Genomic DNA, 10,891 nt, shown 5'->3' on the forward strand with positions numbered 1-10,891 from the left:
CAAGTCAATAATATTTCACATTGCATGCTTTTTATTAAACATTATAGTGGCCTGAGAAGATCATAGTGGTGAACACCTGTAACCCAAGCAGTTTGAAAGCTGAGGAAGGAAGAACATGATTTCAGTGCCAGTCTGGACTCTATTGCCTCACCCATGTCTGAAAGACAGTATTATAATGACAGCTAGAAATCTCAGAAAACTAGAGTCTTCTGCACCTTTTGGATTGCTTGTATAGAAATTATTCTCATGGATTAAAAAGAAACTTTGTGAGTTAAGCTTCCGGCACAAAGGTCACGGACAAGATGGTGCCCCCAGTTCAGGTCTCTCCACTCATCAAGCTCAGCCTATACTCAGCCCTGGTCCTCGGCATGGCCTACGGCGCCAAGCGCTATAGTTACCTAAAACCCCCGGGCGGAGGAGGAGAGGAGGGTGGCGGCAGAAGAAAAGAAGAGACTAGATGACCTGAAACGGATTGAAAGAGAATGGGCAGAAGCTCAAGATGACAGCATACTCAAGTGAAGCGTCAGTGAGCTTGCCTTTCTTTAGTCGCTGAGGATGAATAAAGCTTTGTCGTGTGAAAAAGAAAAAAATCTTCAATAACTATTGTGACTCTATTATTGTGCTTGCGTGTAATGGGAAGACATTGCTCTAAATATAGTGTGACTCACAAACCGACAGCTGTGTTGACATTAGTGGGCACACAGGTTTATCAATACTTTCTCATGTCTTACAATATGATCCCACTACTGAAGATAGAATTCTCCTCCATAATTTCCCCATACCACCACATTTTCTTTTAAGACACAGCCCTGTCATCCAGAATGGATATGTAGAGACTGTATTAAAAGTCACAGGAAGAGATAGAATGTTAAGGACACAAATGAAGTGGGCATAAAGACAAATGAAACCCCACAACAAGGACGTCTTGATACATCATTTTCTTTCCAGAAGGCAGCTATTCTCTTTGGTAGATGTTTAAGGATAAAATCCCTGTTTACATGTACCTATTTAGATAGCTACAAGGTGTTTTGGCACCCTAGAACTTTTTCAGAGTGCTTGCAATCTCCATCAGATAATTTAAAGCCATTTTCCTATGTGTGTTTTAAAATAGAGATGGAACTGATTTTTCTTTCTAAAAATATTATTATTTTATGGGTATGAGTATTTTGCCTACATGTATGTCTGTGTGTCACATGTGTCCCTGGTGTCTGTGAAGGCCGGAAGAGGGCCTGGAGTTACAGATGGTTATGAGCCACCATGTAGGTGGGTGAAGGGAAGCAGTCCTGGGTTCTTACTCTGTAAGAACAACTAATGCTCTTAACTGCTGACCATTTCTCTAGTTTCTTTGAGCTAGCTTTCTTAATTATTAATTTAAATATCCCTCTTTAAATGGAAAACAGGAACCATGCCTGAAAAACATAGTTAAAATTTAAGTAAATCTTTTAAAATATTTAATTAGTAAATTTTTAAATATATTTTAAATTAAAATATAATTACATCACTTCCCCCATCCTTCTCCTTCCAATGCTTTTGATGCTCTCCCTCTCCTTCTCTAATTGATGACCTCTTTTTATTTGTTACTAATAACACACACACACACACACACACACACACAACTGCAGAGTCCATTGTAATTGCTGGTATGTGTATGCTTTCAGTGGTGACCACTTTATAATGGGTAACATGATTACATATTATAATCTGTTGATTTGAACAACATAGACTTTCTTCTTGTCGCTTAAAAAAATACTTCCTCACACAAATATCCAAACACAATGTGTTGTGGGATTGGTTTGTACCTTGGTATAATAATGTCACTGAGAATACTGGTATTTCTTTCCACCTTCTGCTCTGCTAGCTTCAGGAAATCAGCTTACATCACAATTGTCTAGAAGGCAGTTATCCAGCTTCATACATTATCTCCGAACTAACTACATATGAGAGCAAGAAATAAAGTCCCCTACCTGTTCCCCACACATACCCCATTACCGCCTTAAAATCTTAATCAGCTCTCTTAGTGTCCTCATTGTTGTCTATGTTCTCTGGGATTGTGGTTAGATCTAATCTATGTGGGAAGCAGAAAAAGACAAGATCTCCTGAGTAAATTGGGACCATGGGGACCTTGGGGGAGGGTTGGGGGGGAGGGAAGAGGCAGGGAGGGGAGCAGAGAAAACTGTAGAGCTCAATAAAAATCAATAAAAAAATCTTAATCAGCTATCAAAAAAATCTTAAACAACTATCAAAACTTTTTGTAGAAACATACTAGCAGATTATCCTTTTTATGTCATTGGTCGAAATTGATTCTCACGCCAGTCCTTTAAGTAATTGCTGGTAAAGACAACAATTCCCAAATTAATCATTGGCCAATAATATAGGAAAGTTAAATGACTTTGATAAGCCCCTTTCCAGGTTATACTGTACCATATGATAGTCTAGAAAGCATTTATTTGAACCAAAGAATAATAAAGCTCAAAAAAATCCTTAAAATGATTTCCCTCAATCCTCTCACTTTACATATGGGTAAATTGAGTCTCAAACTAATTTTTATTGGGTTATATAGCTAGATAAATGCAGGGGTAGAACTGGAAGTGATTTTTTTTTTGTGAGGGCCAGTTCAGTGTGTACCTACAATAATGGTGATATGATAGTTACTTCTTACCTGGGAATTGGAATTGGTTTCTGTAAAACCTCTCTCTCTCTCTCTCTCTCTCTCTCTCTCTCTCTCTCTCTCTCTCTCTCTCTCTCTCTCTCTCTCTCTCTCTGTGTGTGTGTGTGTGTGTGTATGTGTGTGTGAACACATGTGTGTATGCTCACACGGGGACCCAGGCATGCACATGCAGAGGCCAGAGGAGGACACTGAATAGCTTCCTTGATCACTCTCCACTTTGCTTTATGAGACAGAGTCTTACCCACTGAGTCATCTTTCCAGTCCCTTTATATGATTTTTATTACAGAAATTATGGTCTCTTTAAGTAAAAAGGACATCTTATTGTGATTTTAATGGTGCTAACACAATTTGGGGTGTGTGTATGTGTGTGTGCAAATTTCATTTTATAGGGTAATGCTGAGGAAATACCACATTGCTAACTAAAAATGATAAAAAAAATAATAATTTCTTTGCCAGGCAGTGGTGGTGCATGCCTTTACTCCCAGCACTTAAGAGGCAGAGATAGGTGGATCTCTGTGAGTTCGAGGCCAGTCTGGTTTACTAGAGCTAGTTTCAGGACAGGTTCCAAAGCTACAAAGAAACCTAGTCTCGAAAAAAAAAAAAAAAACACAAAAAAATTCCTTTATAGAATGGTATACTCAATGAATAAATATAAATTGCAAAAATCTAAATGCGATGATAGTAAAAATATATTTTATACATGGGGAACTAGAAAATACAGATCTGTAGATCAACATTTGCCAACATTTAAATGGGGATTCCTGTTATATACCTACTTTCAACTATTCTTCTTTAGATTGAAGGGCATGGGTGATATAGGAAAATGTCAGGGAAACCTTAATTCACCGTCAAACATTAAAGTCCTATGTATATCTTATCCAATAATACTAAGTCAAGGATATAGTGATTGAAGCCACCTTAAGTATAGACCTATTAGCATATCTTCCAATTAAAAAAATATTCAAAAAATTTCAAGTTGTAACCAAATACAATGGATTTCCCTAGCAGTGAAGGTAAAGCCAAAACAGGCACAGCTAAGAAGTAAAAGAATGGAAAAATTCATTACCTGCAATAGGTAAGGAGAACATGAAAGTTATTTCCAAAGTGATGGCCTTCCCGAATAAAGGAAGAACAGAATTTATTCATGGACACTGCAAATATTTATATAGGAAAAATCTTTGTATGTGGGCACGTTCCTGAGCCTGCGCAATTAAGGACTATAGTCCAAGCATTCCCAGTTTGAAATTATAGTTCAAGAAGGGAAGACGGCCCACACATTTCGGAGCATAGTGAGCATACATAACTCCAAACAAGGTATTAAATTTATGTCTAAGACAAGAGCTGCCTTATAAATGATCATTTTCTGTGGTAAAGATGACAGGCAGGAACACCTCTAGCCATGTCCATCTTTGCCCACATACAAGAAATAAGGGCACTTTGAAGCTGTATAACTCAGGAGCTTCTTCTGTAAGGTGTCTACATGGTTTAGTGGCTGACAAATTTATGAAAAAAATGGAAGAGAATCTGCCATATTATTCCGCTAATGAAATTTGAGACATCCACATATTCTTGTTCTATAGAATGATGTATGGAGCCAGGTAAGGTGGCATAGCCTTGTAAACCTGGCACTCAGAATGAAGGTGGCTCATTTCAAGGTCATTCTCAGTTCTACAGAATGTTTCAGATCAGGCTGGACTACATGAATCTTGAAACAAAAAGTTTATATGGATAAATAAATGGGTTATATGATACTTTCTGAACAGCCCTTTCAAATAATCACTATATGTTATTTTAAAGCAGTTGCTCTCACACACAGAATCAACTAACCTAGGCTCATAAGGGCTCAAAGGGATTGAACCAGCAACCAGGGAGCCTTCTTGGGACTCATGGGACTGACCTAGGCCCTTTGCATATAAGTTATAGTTGTGTAGCTTGGTCCTCTTATGGGACTTCTAATAGTGGGGGCAGGGACTGTCTATGACTCTTTTACAGATTCTTGGGACCCTACTCCTCATAATGGGTTGTAATACAAGGGGAGGTGCTTAGTCTTACTGCAAGTTGATATGCCATGCTCTGTTGATACCAATGGGAAGACTGACCTTTTCTGAGTAGAAAAGGAGAAAGAGTGGATGGGGGAAGGGACTGGGAGGAGAAGGAAGAGAGGAAACTGTGGCAGGGATGTAGAATGAACGAACGAAAGAATGAATGAATGAATGAACAGGGAAAAAGTCAGTGATTCTCAACCTTTTTAATGCTGCAATCCTTTAGTACAGTTACTCATGTTGTGGTGACCCCAACCATAAATTTTTTTCGTTTCTGCTTCCTAATGGTAACTTCACTACTGCTGTGAATCATAATGTAAATGCCTGTTCTGCAGACTGTATGCTGTTCATATATGAAGGCTACAGGATGAGAGCCACTTTTTTATTCTTCATCCATGCAGTGTTCCTGATTGTCAGCTCTGTCTCTCTGAGATCCTATGAGCATAAGTTAGTTGTTTGGGTTTTCTTGGAGAACGACTGTTTTAAAGGTGTGTGGAAGTGTTGCCATTTGTTAATAATCCTTAATTTACCAAGCTTAATCGACAAAAAAAGAAAAAAGAACAAAAAAACCCAACCTCTTCCCCACCAACAAACTTTTCTAGAAGGAAGAATGAAATACTTCTCTTGTTTTTGGCAACTCACAAACATGTACTTTTCTGAAATTTTTCTCATGAACTTTAAAACTTCTGTTTCGAGTAGAAAACTGGGCTGAAAAGCATTCCCCTTAAGTTTTCCTTGGTACCTGGGAATGGGGAAAGAGGCATTTGTGCATTTGTTTAAGCATTTCTGCTTAAATTACGCAGTGTGAAATTTCTTTTCCACTTCTATTAGGTTGCCGTGTTATATAGTTAATTATTCCCTGGGATTGTGTCAGACCCTTATACACACTGGCCTCTTGAAGTCAGTCACAAAGCTGGAAGTAATTTTCTGTGTTCCTGACCACTCAGTCCTTCCCAGCTTGTTCTTATTACAAGGACCACTGGGCAGACTTGAACTCTGCCAGCACACAATTGTAGAAGCATCATCATTTGGAGCAGGAAAGGATGAGACTGTCTGATACATAATAGAAGCTTGTCTTAGTCTCACACGCACATGCCCTCCCTTGCAGATCCTGAAACAAATCTTTCTTAGAGCAAGGGTGCAGGCAGGCAAAGTGGTCTCAGGGAGCAACTGTATGACCAGGGCTTTAGTGTTAAATCAGATACACCTGGAAAGCCAGGTGAAGAGCATTATTATGTTGCATCCCCCCTCCCCCATACCTAAGGTTCATCTCTGGGAGTGTTCTGGGAAACTTAGAAAAATGAGTCTCTAAATTTCCCAGTTCTGAAAGATAGCAAGGTCCTGTACCTTGACAGTAATGGCTCTGTGAGACTCAAGCCCCTATGTTTTGGGATTGTGAATCCAGGTGTGTCTGAGCATGGGATTCCTACTCTCTACCTGAAAAGCCCCTCTGTAGAAATGGAGGAGTCTTTGTGTATCCAAAAGCAAGACATCCAAGTTGAATCAGAGCGCAAGTGTTGAAATCCATGGGGAAAAAGTAGTCACGGTGACAGTGGCTAGCAGAAGAGTTCTGTGATGTGGTCCTTTGACAGAATTCAATTTGGTGCTCAAAAAATTCCCATTACCAGGGTCTAAGGGTCTAGCAGAGAAATTTCCCACTACTGCCTTGCTGAGGAATTAAATGGTTATCTCAGAGCACAAAGGTTTTTGGTGGCAGAGAGGATGGAAGCCAGCCCTTCTGACTGATTCCTTGTTTCTTTGGAACTTCAGGCCATTAAACTGCCCCAGCCAAAGGTTATACCTACCCTTGCTGTGGTACCAAATCGTGAAGGCCAGGTGCCATGCTGTCATACCCACGGAGTTTGGACAGAACTTAAGGTGTGTCTGGCATGTGTAATAGTAATAACAGAGCAAATGCATTATAAAACAAAGTTGATAATGAAAGGAATGGCAGCAGCTTTGTGGAATTAACAAGAAGCTGAGAGACACTTAAATGAGATTGGGCTTTTGATGTTTACTTTTTACTCTTGTAATCGAGGCTTCTTTCACTTCCTCAGTTTAAAAGGGTACAGTTTTGTGTCATGCTTGGAAGTTGGTCTGTGCAGCTGTCATCATGGGAACTTTAGAGCCTGTTTTGACTATATATATATATATATATATATATATATATATATATATATATATATATATTGGTTTTTTGAGACAAGGTTTCCCTGTGTAACAGTCCTAGCTGTCCTGGAACTAGCTCTTGTAGACCACGCTGGCCTCGAACTCAACAGGGTTTCACCTGCCTCTGCCTCCCAAGTGCTGGGATTAAAGGCTTGCGCCACCACTGCCCAGCCTCTCTAACAATATTTGGAGTAGTTAATGGAGGCATGCTAAAGAATGGATTAAATCCAATTGGCCTTTGTGGCCACACTGAGTGCTACTCTATGCAGGGTTTTTTAGGTTACTACTGGTGCTTCCATTGCTCCTGATTCTCCCATGTGGTGGAAAATAGGGGAATAGTTAAGCCAAAAGAGAAACGATGGCTTTGTAAAAATTTAAGTATCACGTTTCTGGCATTTTTCTTCATAACTGGTTTATTTTGTCAGCATTCTTGTCAGTGCACTTAAAGAGCACTGTTTATTCCGGAGTGAGTTGACACAGAGCCTCATTTTGTAGCCCAGACTGACCTCAAACTCATGGCAAATGTCCTGTCTCAGCCTCCCAAGTGCTTGGAGTACAGAACTCAGCCACCCCACCCAGAACCATTTTAATGAGGTAATAGTAATATGCACAGATAGGTGCCCAATGCAAAACATACAATACACTTTTTCTATAAGAGAATCCTCTCTATCTTTTCCTCTTCTTTGAATTTTAATCGCCATATTAATCTTTCCATTTTTCATTTTACAAAAGGAAAGTTTTGATTTAAGAACTTTTCTATGATTTGTAGAAACTAATGGAGCGAGTACCAGAAGGGTCTCAGATATCCTTGCTCCACCATGTGAACACTACCCATGACCACAGCACAACACTGCTATATTATTCTTGACTCTTTGTAGTTTCAAGTAACTGTTGTCTCTTTCCTGGAAATGAAACAAGAACCCAGGTCACCCAAATACGAAGAATTCTCTGAACTAGAATCCTTCTCTCTATACGAATGAGCACTAACTCAACACGGAACATACAGAGATTACCAAGACTCTTTGATTCAGTTGATGTGGTCCTATCAGAATTTCATCAGATCTGGCAGCCCTGAAATCTGCCAGTTTATTACTCCAACTAAATGCAGATGAGCTCGATTGAAGTCAGTTTTAAAACATGTGTTGATGTGTTCACAAACTTCCCTTCACTCAGTCTGAAATTCCTGAGTCATCTCTAAAGATGTAGAATGATGTAAAGATGGCTTTGAGCTAAGCATTCTAACCTGATTTGTAAAGATATGTCATCAGAAACAGGAGGTGGAAGACTGAAGCGCTCTTTAGAACATGACAGTTGACACAGGTAAGATGATTCAATTTTGAACATCTTAGACAAAATGTCTCAATGGAAATACTATCTGTTGGAATTTATGATGTTCTGTCCTAAACAGATGTTCCCCAGCTGGGAGAATTGTAATAACAACAAAAATTGCACCCAAATCCTGCTAATGGACAGACCTCTGAACACAAACTTCTAAGAATTTAAAATATTTAGAATATTTAAAAATTCTCAGGGCTTAAAAATGAAAATTCCAGGTGTCAGTCACTACTAGTTGACCATATATTTTAAATCCTTGGAGAATTGGAGACAATTCTATATTTGGCACATTTCACCAATGAGAAGGTGTAAAGAAAATGCAACCCACGGTAAGAATGAGCCAATTTGTCAGAATTCAATCCCCAATCCATCTGTGATTGGCCTTGAGACTGATGAATTCACTTTCATTCCAACTAAATCAAGGCCCGGTTCCTTCTTTGAAGTCTTATGAGTAGGTGCTTTTATTTTGGTCACATCTTCTGACCGTGGAGTGTAGAGGTCAAGAGATCAACAGGAAACAGGCCTCTTGTCTTCTTGAGTTTTTGACATTCAGCCACCAGAGGCTGCTCTGACACTGTTACTGTCTTTTCCCTCAGAGTTCAAATTCCACTGGTGAGGCTTGTACAGACTGATTTCCCTTCTGTTGCTTTGACTTGTCTCCGCTCAATACAGTTCCCTGGTGGTCTGCTGTTTGGAGTGGATGATTAATTATAGCTAAAAAGGAACTGCTGGAAGAAAAAAAAACACGATAGATCACTGTTTTGCCTTCCTCTCTATTTTCAAATTCTTAATCTTGTTCAATTTCTTTTAATTAAACGAGAATTAACTGGAGTAGAAAGAGGGGTGTAATTTCCTACTGGCACTGGCTAATATTCATTATTTTTTCTCCATGTTAATGCATTTTCAAAGAACATTTCTGATAGTTTTTATTTTAAAAAAATAAAAGAAAGAAAAAGAAGAAAAGAAACCAAAATCTTTTATTCCACAGTGCTTCCACATACATCACCTGTATTCTTCTGTAGCATTTTGTTGTTGCTTTTATTCCATTCCTTCTGTTTTATATTTTTGAATCTTTGTTTTGCTTTTGTAAGGCATTCTCTTTATCTAACAAAACAAGTCTAAAACTAGTGGAAGGAATAACTGTAGTTAAGTAAAAAGGGATTACAGATACAGATGATATTTATGCATATTGACCAGCTAAAGACCAAATGAAATTATTCATTTAAAAAGTAAACCAGTTTCTGTACGTGAAAACACTTTCTGTTTTCTCAAGCACAGACATGAATGTGATTGACAAGGATGAGCTATCTGTTGTAAGTTGAATAGGAATGTATCACATAGGCTCATAGATTTTGAATGCTTGATCACCAGGAAGTGACTTTGATTAGGAGATGTAAATTTGTTGGGGGAAGTGTGTCACTGGAGGTGGGCTTTGAGATTTTCAAAAGTTTCAGCCAGGCCCAGTGGCCCTCTCTTCCTGTTGCCTGCTAGAACTCTTAGCTGCTTCTCCAGCACCATGTCTCCTGCCTATCACCATGCTCTCCACCATAATGATAATGAATTAACCTTCCAAGCTAGCACCAGTTAAAGATGCTGTGATCCTGGTGTCTCTTCTAACCCCAGCCCTGGAGAAGTAGATCAGAAGTTCAAGGTCATCCTGGTCTAGGTAGTGAGTTTCAGGCTAGACTGAGCTACATGAAACCCTGCTTCCAATAAAAAGAAAGAAAAGAGCATACAGTTTGGAAGCCATAGAAGAGTCTACATTAATGAATCTCTCTCTCTCTCTCTCTCTCTCTCTCTCTCTCTCTCTCTCTCTCTCTCTCTCTCTCTCTCTCTCTGTGTGTGTGTGTGTGTGTGTGTGTGTTTCTCTCTCTTTCCTCCTCCCTTTCTTCCTCTTCTTCTTGCAACAAACTGTACAGATGACTTGGAGACTCTCATCATTGCAATTCTTTTTTTCCCAAATTCTACATAACTTAAATGTATGTCTACTTTTGATCTTCAACTGAACTGAGATGAAATTTTTCTATTAATTTCTCTTTATCATAAAAAGTTTTTTAAATTATGTATTTTTACTTGTAATGAAGTTCTTGAGAGACCATGAAACATTTTTAAAAATTGTTATCATTATGTCTCCAGACAGAAATTATGACTAAAAGTTTTAAAATTGATATTCGGGTCTTAATATTGCACCCAGTCATAATAATCAAGATCAATAATATGCATGACTAAAGGGATACCTAGTAGCTTATATCTTCAAATAGGAAAATGTAGCCATACTATGTCCTTGGAACATATTTCACTAAGTGCTTTGACAGAAGTGGAAGTCCAGTAAAAGTGCTGAATCTCTTCTCTGTAACACGTTATGTCCCTATGGGAGAAAGAATACCAGAAGCCATTTACCCATGAGCGATACCTTATTAAACCATCATGATTTAATGTGGTATATTTTCTGTCAATTTGCATTGCCTGATAGTTGACTTCCTGAATATCACATGCAAACTGAGCCACAGAAGAAAAATAAGCCCACTGAAGAAGCATTAGGTAAGCTTTGTGGGATGCATTAACAACCTGCCTGAACAAAGACAGGGGACTTAAGCACAGAAAATCACAACATGACCCTGGGCCCTGGGAAGTGGCCCTCTCGCCTTCCAAATGCATTGTATAACTCATTATTAAA

The 10,891-nt window shown here is 38.8% G+C and overlaps 1 pseudogene; it reads left to right on the plus strand.

The window, feature by feature from the left end:
- Positions 1–302: 302 nt before the first annotated feature.
- On the plus strand, positions 303–519 carry LOC119804161 (annotated as a pseudogene).
- Positions 520–10,891: the final 10,372 nt, after the last annotated feature.

Source organism: Arvicola amphibius, chromosome X (genome assembly GCF_903992535.2).
Source record: "Arvicola amphibius chromosome X, mArvAmp1.2, whole genome shotgun sequence".
Classification (NCBI taxonomy): domain Eukaryota; kingdom Metazoa; phylum Chordata; class Mammalia; order Rodentia; family Cricetidae; genus Arvicola; species Arvicola amphibius.